This window comes from Theropithecus gelada, chromosome 12 (genome assembly GCF_003255815.1).
Source record: "Theropithecus gelada isolate Dixy chromosome 12, Tgel_1.0, whole genome shotgun sequence".
Lineage (NCBI taxonomy): Eukaryota > Metazoa > Chordata > Mammalia > Primates > Cercopithecidae > Theropithecus > Theropithecus gelada.
This window is the reverse complement of record NC_037680.1, coordinates 9200005-9213054: the sequence shown is the minus strand read 5'-3', so window position 1 is coordinate 9213054 and position 13050 is coordinate 9200005. Positions and strand designations below refer to the sequence as shown.

At 37.3% G+C, this 13050-nt stretch overlaps 1 protein-coding gene across 7 annotated transcripts in view; it reads left to right on the top strand.

Annotated features, from left to right (window-relative positions):
• DPP10 (dipeptidyl peptidase like 10) overlaps positions 1-13050 on the top strand; it is a 1402014-nt gene that overhangs the window by 469584 nt on the left and 919380 nt on the right. The window lies entirely within an intron of this gene.

Below are 13050 nucleotides of genomic sequence, written 5' to 3'. Positions count from 1 at the left end.
TAGAATCTTAGGAAGAATCTTGCCATTCAGTAGGAGTGTATGAAGACGTATAGCATTCTTAGTCTAGATCCTGAGTAAAGTAGAAAAAACTAGTGTTCTCCAAGAAGTCTTAACTACGAGTCAGCAGTCAATGAGTTGGGACTAGAATTCACAAGATTTTTGTGCCTTACGGAAAAAAAAAAAAAAAAAAAAAAAAAAACACAACTGAAGTCAATATCTGTTTAAAGTTGTTCTGAGTTGGCAGTGTACCCAGGCATCTGGAAAGAACAAACACAAATCTTCTTTGTAGGAAGCACTCTCAGTCTGACCTGAATGAGTTTACAGAGGAAGTTTAAAAGGACATAAATATATGCACACATCAGGAAACATCTAAAAAAAAAGCCACTATAAGCAAAAGTCAGCAGATGTAATGAACTACAGACTCAGTCTGTAGGGTCTGCATATACTAGGTCCTGGAATCATCCAATACTGAATTACGTATCTATGTCTCTATATCTAGATATAAACATGTGTATATTTATATATTTGTACATAGATATAGATAGAATTAAAACTTTATGAAGAATAGAGAACTACTATATTATAATTTTGGTAGGCTTTAGTCACTTTTGCCTTCTTGCATAAATAAATAAATAAGATAAATAAATGTATACACGCATATAATTTATATTTTATGACTGTGCTGGTATGAACACAAATATATTAATATTGCATATCAAAACATTTTCTTCAATCCAAAGGTTATTTTATTTCTTCTAGCTTTATAATAATTTAAACATTTTAAGGAAATGTGCCAGGAGCCCTAGGCATTGTACCTTATGGATAATTTGGCCCTTGGAGGAAGCAACAAGACTGTATCGACAGCCAGGTTTAGAAAGTAACCAAAGAGAATGTTTAGATTTTAAAAGATTGAACTATAAAAATTATAATTTTAATAGTAGCTGAATAACAAATTCAACACAGCTGAAGAATGAATTATTATAATAAACTGAGAGATTTTAAAACACGTTTTGTCATTTCTAATCTAATAATATTTTTACTACTTTCTGATTTACGTTTACTAAGCAGTTTGTGGTCATTGACCTTATTTTGTACCTAGAACTGTGTTATGTGGGATGAGGGTGTAAAACAGAAAAGCTATTCACACATATAATTCCTGTGATTTGAAAATTCCCAAAAGTTTTGTGCATAAGAAATCTGGAGCAATGATCTTTAAATATAGACTCCACAAACCTATCCCTTAAAATCAAATAGTTCATGCTCAAAACAATCCAACACTATTTGGAATATAGGTTTTAAATTTTAATATAATTTTTCAATTTTGTTTTGGGCTTTATTTTCTAAAATGATCTAAAGAATCATTTTCTTTGACTTCTTCCCACTATAGAGGGAAGTAAGACTTTGAAGAAGCATATGGCTTATTCTTATTCTTTAACATTCAAATGTGGCTCTTATCCCAACTATAGCCAAACGCTTTTTATTTTTGTATGTACACCTCATTAAGTAGATAGTAAGTGCTCTTAAATGAAGCAAGATACCTAATGTGGCCTCTTTATTCCTTCAAGTGAGTAATACGGTCTTGCCACATGGTATATGTGAAATCAATACACTTCTCAATGCTTCTTGTTTATAGAAAATCCTCACTTTGATTTTATTTTTTGATTTTTAATGTTCTCTTATTTTTTTTTTCACTTCAATTTGTCTTTTTTAAGTGTCTTGAGTATTGTTACAGTGTCAAGTTGACAAGTACTAGCATTCAAGAAAGGACGCAATCTGCTTTTGTATGACTTTGTTTGTACAGCCCTAATGAATCCATTTACTCGTCTATTCTATTCTTCCATAGAAATTTATTAAGGATCCACTCTTTGTCAGCCATGGTGCTTTACACTAAGCATAAAAAATTTTAAAACGACAAAGATCTCTGTCCTCCCAGATCATAGATGAACAACAAATGGGTAACAAATAGAATGATTGATTCATCATTGCAAGGTTCATAAGCTGGGTATCATCATGGAGAATAGGAGAATAGAGGTATCTACTTTGGACAGAATTTTCAGAAGGGGGCTCTCTTGGGCAGTGACATTAATCTGGCACAAAGGAAGAGAAGAAACCAGTCAAGACAGAGCTCAGCAGAAAGCAATCCCAGCAGAGGGGACAATTATGCCAAAGCACTATGTGGGAAGTAAGTTTAGTGGCCAAGGAACTGAGAGAAAGATAAATCATAATGAGCTTTGGGGCCATAGAAAGTAGACTATTACAGTGAGAAGACTGAGGTTTTGTTAAGCAGATGAGTGAGTGAGATTAATGTTTACATCAATTACACTCGCTGCTCTGTAGAGAATGAATAGGAGAGGCAGAGAGGGACAGAACTTAGGAGGCTGGGAGAGTAGCCTCAGTTGGAGATTGTGAAGGCTTTGACGAGGCTCTAGGAAAAATATTTTTATGTTTCTGCACATTCAGGGCTTTTTGAGTAAATTTTACTGTAAGTTCGGACATGGCCTTAAAGAGCAAGATTTGGAAGTTAAATTACAATGGATTGAATAATGATATGCCATTCAGAGAGATATTTCTCCACTGCACATTTTATCCCCATCTTAGATACATACATTTGCACTCACACACACACACACATACACACATGCATATACATTTACATTTCAAAGTGTAAGAACCAAGGAGACTTCAAAAGTTGAATTTGTGTATTAAAGGAGTGAACATTTTCTCTCCATTTCCAGAGGAGGAGTGAGCACAACTTTCCCTCTACTATACAACAACTGTGATTCATATTTTCATGATTCCACATCTACTATGCAGATCCTGCCTTGTAGGATGACATCTAGCTCTCCAAGAATCAGAGCAAAGAATATTCAGTGCAGTTTACTATCAATAAGTGATAACTAACCTGTATGTGCCCCAGGAAACATCATATTTACATTCATGATAATATTACTAAGTATAGAGGTTAAAAACTTAACACTGAGAGAAGGGAGCCAAGATGGCAAATTCGGCGCAGCCAAGAAGACTTTTTCCCACCAAGAGAGACAAGACCATCAAGTAGAATAGAATATTCCAAACAGATCTTTGAAAAGAAGGCACTGAGAGTGGATAGAAAGAGGATACAGACACGAGGCTAAAGTGGGAGGAAGCTGAAAGCCCTGCAATGGGTTGCCGAGCACCAGGACTCATTCTGGTCCCAAGCAGCTCCCAGGGAAAAGGTGAGTTTGAATAGTTTTTTGAAAAGATCAACAAAATTGATAGACCGCTAGCAAGACTAATAAAGAAGAAAAGAAAGAAGAATGAAATAGATGCAATAAAACATGATAAAGGGGATACCACCACAAACCCCACTGAAATACAAACCACCATCAGAGAATACTATAAACAGCTCTATGCAAATAAACTAGAAAATCTAGAAGAAATGGATAAATTCCTGGACACATATACTCTCCAAAGACTAAACCAGGAATAAGTTGAATCTCGGAATAAACCAATAATGGGCTCTGAAATTGAGGCAATAATTCATAGCCTACCAACCAAAAAAAAAGTCCAGGACCAGATGGATTCACAGCCAAATTCTACCAAAGGTACAAGGGGGAGCTGGTACCATTCCTTCTGAAATTATTCCAATCAATAGAAAAAGAGGGAATCCTCCCTAACTTATTTTATGAGGCCAACATCATCCTGATACCAAAGACTGCCAGAGACACAACAGAAAAAGAGAATTTTAGACCAATGCCCCTGATGAACATCGATGCAAAAATCCTCAATAAAATACTGGCAAACCAAATCCAGCAGCACATCAAAAAGCTTATCCATCATGATCAAGTAGGCTTCATCCCTGTGATGCAAGGCTGGTTCAACATATGCAAATCAATAAACATAATCCAGCATATAAACAGAACCAAAGACAAAAACCACATGATTATCTTAATAGATGCGGAAAAGGCATTTGATAACATTCAACAGCCCTTCATGATAAAAACTCTCAATAAATTTGGTATTGATGGAACATATCTCAAAATAATAAGAGCTATTTATGACAAACCCACAGCCAATATCATATTGAATGGGCAAAAACTGGAAGCATTCTCCTTGAAAACTGGCACAAGACAGGGATGCCCTCTCTCACCACTCCTATTCAACATAGTGCTGGAAGTTCTGGCCAGGGCAATCAGGCAGGAGAAAGAAATAAAGGGTATTCAGTTAGGAAAAGAGGAAGTCAAATTGTCCCTGTTTGCAGATGACATGATTGTGTATTTAGAAAACCCCATCGTCTCAGCCCCAAATCTCTTTAAGCTGATAAATAACTTTAGCAAAGTCTCAGGATACAAAATCTATGTGCAAAAGTCACTAGCATTCTTATACACCAATAACAGACAGAGAGCCAAATCATGAGTGAACTCACATTCACAATAGCTTCAAAGAGAATAAAATACCTAGGAATCCAACTTACAAGGGATGTAAAGGACCTCTTCAAGGAGAACTACAAACCACTGCTCAATGAAACAAAAGAGGACACAAACAAATGGAAGAACATTCCATGCTCATGGATAGGAAATATCAATATCGTGAAAATGGCCATACTGCCCAAGGTTATTTATAGATTCAATGCCATCCCCATTAAGCTACCAATGACTTTTTTCACAGAATTGGAAAAAACTCCTTTAAAGTTCATATGGAACCAAAAAAGAGCCAGCATTGCCAAGACAATCCTAAGTCAAAAGAACAAAGCTGGAGGCATCACGCTACCTGACTTCAAACTCTAGTACAAGGCTACAGTAACCAAAACAGCATAGTGCTGGTACCAAAGCAGAGATATAGACCAATGGAACAGAACAGCGCTCTCAGAAATAATACCACACATCTACAACTGTCTGATCTTTGACAAACCTGACAAAAACAAGAAATGGGAAAAGGATTCCCCATTTAATAAATGGTGCTGGGAAAACTGGCTAGCCATAAGTAGAAAGCTGAAATTGGATCCCTTCCTTACACCTTATACAAAAATTAATTCAAGATGAATTAGAGACTTAAATGTTAGACCTAAAACCATAAAAACCCTAGAAGAAAACCTAGGCAATACCATTCAGGACATAGACATGGGCAAGGACTTCATGTCTAAAACACCAAAAGCAATGGCAACAAAAGCCAAAATTGACAAATGGAATCTGATTAAACTAAAAAGCCTCTGCACAGCAAAAGAAACTACCATCAGAGTGAACAGGCCACCTACAGAATGGGAGAAAATTTTTGCAATCTACTCATCTGACAAAGGGCTAATATCCAGAACCTACAAAGAACGCAATCAAATTCACAAGAAAAAAACAACCCCATCAAAAAGTGGGCAAAGGGTATGAACAGACACTTCTCAAAAGAAGACATTTATGCAGCCAACAGATTCATGAAAAAATGCTCATCATCACTAGCCATCAGAGAAATGCAAATCAAAACCACAATGAGATACCATCTCACAGCAGTTAGAATGGTGATCATTAAAAAGTCAGGAAACAACAGGTGCTGAAGAGGATGTGGAGAAACAGGAACACTTTTACACTGTTGGTGGGACTGTAAACTAGTTCAACCATTGTGGAAGACAGTGTGGAGCAATTCCTCAAGGATCTAGAATTAGAAATGCCATTTGACCCAGCCATCCCATTACTGGGTATATACCCAAAGGATTGTAAATCATGCTGCTATAAAGACACATGCACATGTATGTTTATTGTGGCACTATTCACAATAGCAAAGACTTGGAACCAACACAAATGTCCCTCAGTGCCAGACTGGATTAAGAAAATGTGGCACATATACACCATGGAATACTATGCAGCCATATAAAAGCATGAGTTCATGTCCTTTATAGGGACATGGATGCAGCTGGAAACCATCATTCTCAGCAAACTATCACAAGAACAGAAAACCAAATACCGCATGTTCTCACTCATAGGTGGGAATTGAACAATGAGATCACTTGGACATAGGAAGGGGAGCATCACACACTGGGGCCTGTTGTGGGGTGGGGAGAAGGGGGAGTGATAGCATTAGGAGATATACCTAATGTAAATGACCAGTTAATGGGTGCAGCACTCCAACATGGCACATGTATTCATATGTAACAAACCGGCACGTTGTGCATATGTACCCTAGACCTTAAAGTATAATAATTAAAAAAAAACAACAAATAGGCATAGAGTGGCCCCCTCTCATCACAGACCTCCAGAATCTTAGCTGCAGCAGACTACATGATCCCCAGGGATATTTGAGCTGGCAGGGTGAACTGCCCAGAGAGTTGACAGAGAGAGAATTATAGCCTGCACACAGCCCAAAGGGTTTTACATGGGAAAGGCTGCAGTGGAACATAGCCTTAGGCTCCCATCCTTCAAGGCTTGCCATGTTCCTCTAGGTGGCTTTAGCCTGTGTTGGCTGCGAAACCTGGACAGAGCAGTCCTATCTTGTCCATGGGATATGGCCAATATGATTTGAGCATCCCTCTGTCTTCAGACCTATCATAGGGTCTCTGGCTGGATGCATCTGATTGCAGTGCAACCTCACCTGCCAAGCCAAGATGCTTACTGGCAGCCACCACCATAGCTCTTTTCACAGCAGACCTCTCCTAACAGTTGGATAGTTTCTGTAAGTGGGCCATCATCAGTTAGTACCCATGCACAGCCTTCTTCCATTGGCATGCACTGACCTGCAGCCTTCCCCTCCTGCTTTTCAAATGCATACATGCACATGGGTCCTGCCACCACCCACCACCCACACTCTGAAGCACGTTTGCCAGCATCCCCTATCAGAGTATTATTGCCAGTGGACTGGGAACACCTTGGGTCCTCCAGTACAGCAAGTGCTTAACCTTGAGAGGCCAGAGAAAAAAAGCCATGAGCCTGGTCCCAGTCCTTCAGGGATAGAGCACAAATCCTAGGATTGCTGAGCTGAGCCTTGACCCCCTGAAATCATCCAGAAATAAAGCCAGTCATCTAAATTCAACGTATAGTACAGTCAAAAGCAAAAAGCCCTATCCAAAAGATGGCAATTTTAAAGATAAAAGAAACTTCAGCCCGAATAGATGAGGAAGAACCAACACAAGAATTCTGGAAAATCTAAAAACCAGAGAACCTCCAAACAACCACACTAGCTCCCCAGCAATGGTTCTTACATAGACTGAAATGGCTGAAATGATAGACATAAGATTCAGAATCTGGATGACAATGTAGATTAACGAGATTCATGAGAGAAATGAAACCCAATCCAAGGAATCTAGTGAATCCAGTGAAATAACACAAGAGCTGAACAACAAAATAACCATTTTAAGAAAGAAATGAACTGATCTTCTAGAGCTGAAAACTCACTACAGTAACTGTACAATGCAATTGGAAGTATTAACAGAATAGACAAAGCTGAGGAAAGCATCGCAGAGCTCAAAGACCACTTCTTCAAATCAACTCAGTTAGGCACAAAAAAATTAAAAATAATTTCAAAATGAGCAAAACCTCTGGGAAATATGGAATTATGTAAAGAGACCAAATCTATGACTCATTGGCATCCCAGAAGGAGAGAGAGAGGCAAGCAACTTGGAAAACATATCTGAGGATATTGTCCACAAAAATTTTCGCAACCTCACTAAAGATATTGACATGCAAATCCAGGAAATTCAGAGAAATTAAATGAGATGCCATACAATATGACCATCCCCAAGACACAGTCATCAGATTCTCCAAGATCAATGCTTTCTCTCTCTTTCTCTCTCTCTCTCTCTCTCTCTCTCTATATATATATATATATATATATATATGTATATAAAAGGCAGCTAAAGAGAAGGGGCAGATCATGTACAAAAGCAACCCTATCAGTCAAACAGCAGATATTTCAGCAGAAACTTTAGAAGCTAGAAGAGTAATGCCTATATTCAGCATCCCTAAAGAAAAGAAATCCCAACTGAGAATTTTTTATTCAGCCAAACTAAGCTTCATAATCAAAAAAGAAATAAAATCCTTCTTGGATAAGCAAATATTTAGGGAATTTATTGCCACCACCTGCCTTATGAGAAGTCCTTAAGTGAATGCTATACCTGGAAATGAAAGACCATTACTTGCCACCATAAAAAGAAGTATATAGCCCACTAGACTATAAAGCAACTATACAATAAAGTCTACATAACAACCAGTTAACAACAGAAAGACAGAATCAAATCCTCACATATCAACATTAACCTTAAACACAAATGGGTTAACTGCTCCACTTAAAAGGCACAGAGTGGCAAATAGGATAATAAAACAAGACCCAACTGTATGCTATCTTCAAGAGACCTACCTCTCATGCAGTGACACCCATTGGCTCCAAATAAATGGAGAAAGATCTATCAAGAAAATGGAAAACAAAAAGAGAAGAGGTTGCTATTCTTATTTCAGACAAAACAGACTTTAAAACAAAAAATGATCGAAAAGGACAAAGAAGAGCATTACATAATGATAAAGGGTTTAATTTGACAAGAAGTTTTAGCTGGTGTAAATACTTGGGTACCCAACTCTGGCCAGATTTATAAAACAAGTTCTTGAAGTCTTAGTTAACTACACTGTAACAGTAGGAGACTTCAACACTCCACTGACAGTGTTAGACATCATCAAGCAGAAAATGAATAAAGATATTTGAGACCTCAGTGCAACACTTCACAACATGGAACTAACAGACATCTACAGAACAATCCATCCAACAGTAACATAATATACATTCTCATCTGTACATGGTACATAATCTAAAATCAATCATATGCTTGGCTATAAAGGTATTATCTAAAAATTCAAAAAATGGAAATCATACTAAGCACACTATTGGACCACAGTGCAATAAAAATAGAAATCAATAGCAAGAAGATCTCTCAAAACCATATAATTACATGGAAATTAAACAACCTGCTTCTGAATGACTTTGGGGAATCAATGAAAATAAGGCAGGAATTAAGAAATTATTTGAAACTAATGAAAACAAAGATATAGCATACCAGAATTTCTGGGACATGGTTAAAGCAGTGTTAAGAGGAAAGTTTATAGCATTAAATGCCTACATCAAAAAGTCAGAAATATCTCAAATTAACAACCTAACATCACATCTAGAGGAACTAGAAAAACAAGAGCAAACCAACCCCAAGCCGAGCAGAAGAAATAACCAAAATCAGAGCTTAATTGAATGAAACTTACACATGAATCCATAAAAATGATTTTTTTAAAAAGTTGATTTTGTGAAAGCATAAATAAGAAAGACCACTAGCTAGACTAATAAAGAAAAAAGAGAGAAAATTCAAATAAATGCAATCAGAAATGACAAAGGTGACATTACCACTAACCCCACAGAAACACAGAAAATCCTCAGAGGCTTTTATGAACACCACTGTTCACACAAACTACAATACCTAGAAGAAATGGATAAATTCCTGGAAACATGTAACATGCTAGGATTGAACCAAGAAGTAATTGAATACCTGAACAGACCAAGAATGAGCTCAAAAATGGAATCACTAATAAAAAATCTAACCAGAAAAAGCCCTGGATCAGATGGATTCACAGTCAAATTCTCCCAGATGTATATAGAAGATCTGGTACCAAATCTATGGAAACTATTCAAAAAATCAAAGATAAGGTACTACTCTCTAACTCATTCTATGAGGCCAGCATTGTTTTGATACCAAAACCTGACACAGACACAACAACACCAGCAACATCTTTAGGTCAATATTTCTAATGCACATAGAAGCAAAAATCCTCAACAAAATACAAGAAAATCAATTCCAGCAGCACCTCAAAAAGCTAGTCAGCTTTATTCCTGGGCTACAAGATTGGTTCAACATATACAAATAAATAAACGTGATTCATCACATACCATGCCCATGGATAGGAAGAATCAATATTGTGAAAATGGCCATACTGCTCAAGGTAATTTATAGATTCAATGCCATCCCCATTAAGCTACCAATGACTTTCTTCACAGAATTGGAAAAAACTACTTTAATGTTCATATGGAACCAAAAAAGAGCCAGCATTGCCAAGACAATCCTAAGTCAAAAGAACAAAGCTGGAGGCATCACGCTACCTGACTTCAAACTCTACTACAAGTCTACAGTAACCAAAACAGCATGGTGCTGGTACCAAAACAGAGATATAGACCAATGGAACAGAACAGAGTCCTCAGAAACAATACCACACATCTATAGCCATCTGATCTTTGACAAACCTGACAAAAACAAGAAATGGGGAAAGGATTCCCTATTTAATAAATGGTGCTGGGAAAACTGGCTAGCCATAAGTAGAAAGCTGAAACTGGATCCCTTCCTTACACCTTATACAAAAATTAATTCAAGATGAATTAGAGACTTAAATGTTAGACCTAAAACCATAAAAACCCTAGAAGAAAACCTAGGCAATACTATTCAGGACATAGACATGGGCAAGGACTTCATGTCTAAAACACCAAAAGCAATGGCAACAAAAGCCAAAATTGACAAATGGAATCTGATTAAACTAAAGAGCTTCTGCACAGCAAAGGAAACTACCATCAGAGTGAACAGGCCACCTACAGAATGGGAGAACATTTTTGCAATCTACTCATCTGACAAAGGGCTAATATCCAGAACCTACAAAGAACGCAATCAAATTCACAAGAAAAAAACAACCCCATCAAAAAGTGGGCAAAGGGTATGAACAGACACTTCTCAAAAGAAGACATTTATGCAGCCAACAGATTCATGAAAAAATGCTCATCATCACTGGCCATCAGAGAAATGCAAATCAAAACCACAATGAGATACCATCTCACAGCAGTTAGAATGGTGATCATTAAAAAGTCAGGAAACAACAGGTGCTGGAGAGGATGTGGAGAAACAGGAACACTTTTACACTGTTGGTGGGACTGTAAACTAGTTCAACCATTGTGGAAAACAGTGTGGCGATTCCTCAAGGATCTAAAATTAGAAATGCCATTTGACCCAGCCATCCCATTACTGGGTATATACCCAAGGATTATAAATCATGCTGCTATAAAGACACATGCACATGTATGTTTATTGTGGCACTATTCACAATAGCAAAGACTTGGAACCAACACAAATGTCCCTCAGTGCCAGACTGGATTAAGAAAATGTGGCACATATACACCATGGAATACTATGCAGCCATATAAAAGCATGAGTTCATGTCCTTTATAGGGACATGGATGCAGCTGGAAACCATCATTCTCAGCAAACGGTCGCAAGAACAGAAAACCAAATACCGCATGTTCTCACTCATAGGTGGGAATTGAACAATGAGATCACTTGGACACAAGAAGGGGAACATCACACACCGGGTCATATTGTGGGGGTGGGAGGGGAAAGGGATAGCATTAGGAGATATACCTAATGTAAATGACGAGTTAATGGGTACAGCACACCAACATGGCACATGTATACATATGTAAAATAACTGCACATTTTGCACATGTACCCTAGAACTTAAAGTATAATAATAATAATAAAAAAATAAGAAAACCTAAAACAAAAACCACATGATGATCTCAATAAATTCAGAAAAGGCTTTTGATAACTTTCCACATCCCTTCATGATAAAAACCTTCAACAAACTAGGTGTTGAAGGAATACACACATCAAAATAATAAAAGCCATCTATGACATCCACAGCTAAAATCATACTGAGTGGGCAAAATTTGGAAGCATTCCCCTGGAGAACCACAGCAAGACAAGAATGCCAATGTTGACCATTTCTATTAAATATAGTACTGGAAGTCCCAGCCAGGACAATCAGGCAAGAGAAAGAAGTAAAAGTCATCCAGATAGGAAAAGACGAAGTCAAACCACCTGTCTTTGCAGACAATATGATTCTATACTTACTAACCTCCATAGTCTCTGCCTAAATGTTCCTAGAACAGATAAACAACTTCAGCAAAGTTTCACAATACAAAATCAATGCACGCAAATCAGTAACATTTCTATACACCAATAATGTCCAAGCTGACAGCCAAATTAAGAACACAATCCCATTCACAGTACTCACCAAAAGAATAAAATATGTAGGTACACAGCTAACCAAGGAAGCGAAAAATCTCTGCAAGAAGAATTACAAACCAGTCCTGAAAGAAATCAGAGATGATATAAACAAATGGAAAATCATTCTATGCTCATGGATAGGAGTTAATATAGTTAAAATTGTCATACTTCCAACAGCAATTTACAGACTTGATGCTATTCCTATCAAACTATCAATGTCATTTTTGACAGAATTAGAAAAAAGCTATTCTAAAACTGAAACCAAAAAGGAGCCTGAATAGCCAAAGCAATCCTCAGCACACACACACCCAAAAAAAGCTGGAGGCATCACCTGACTTCAAACTATACTACAAGGCTACAGTAAGCAAAATAGCATGGTATTTGTGTAAAAACAGATGCATAGACCAATAGAGCAGGTCAGAGAACCCAAAATAAATCCACGCACCTACAACCATCAGATCTTTCACAAAGCTGACAAAACAAGCAATGGGGAAAGGACTCCATATTAAATAATGGGTGCTGGTATAACTGGCTAGCCGCATGGAGAAGACTGAAAGTGGACCTCTTCCTTTCCCCACATACAAAAATCAACTCAAGATGTATTAAGGACTTAAACATAAAACCTAAAAGTACAAAAAGCCCTAGGAGAAAACCTAGGAAATACTATTCCAGATATAGACCTTGGTAAAGATTTCATGACAAAGACCCCAAAGCAATTGCAACAAAAACAAAAAATTGACAAATGGGATCTAATTAAACTAAAGAGCTTCTGCACAGCAAAATAAACTATTAACAGAGTAAACAATCTACAGAATGGGAGAAAATATTATCAAACTATGCATCCAAAAAGGTCTAATATCAAGAGTCTATAGAGAACTTAAACAAGTCAACAAGCAAAAACCAAACAACGTCATTAAATAAGGGCAAAGGACATGAATTGACACTTCCCAAAAGATGACATGCATGTGGCCAACGAGCAGATGAAAAAATGTTCAACATCACTGCTCATTAGAGAA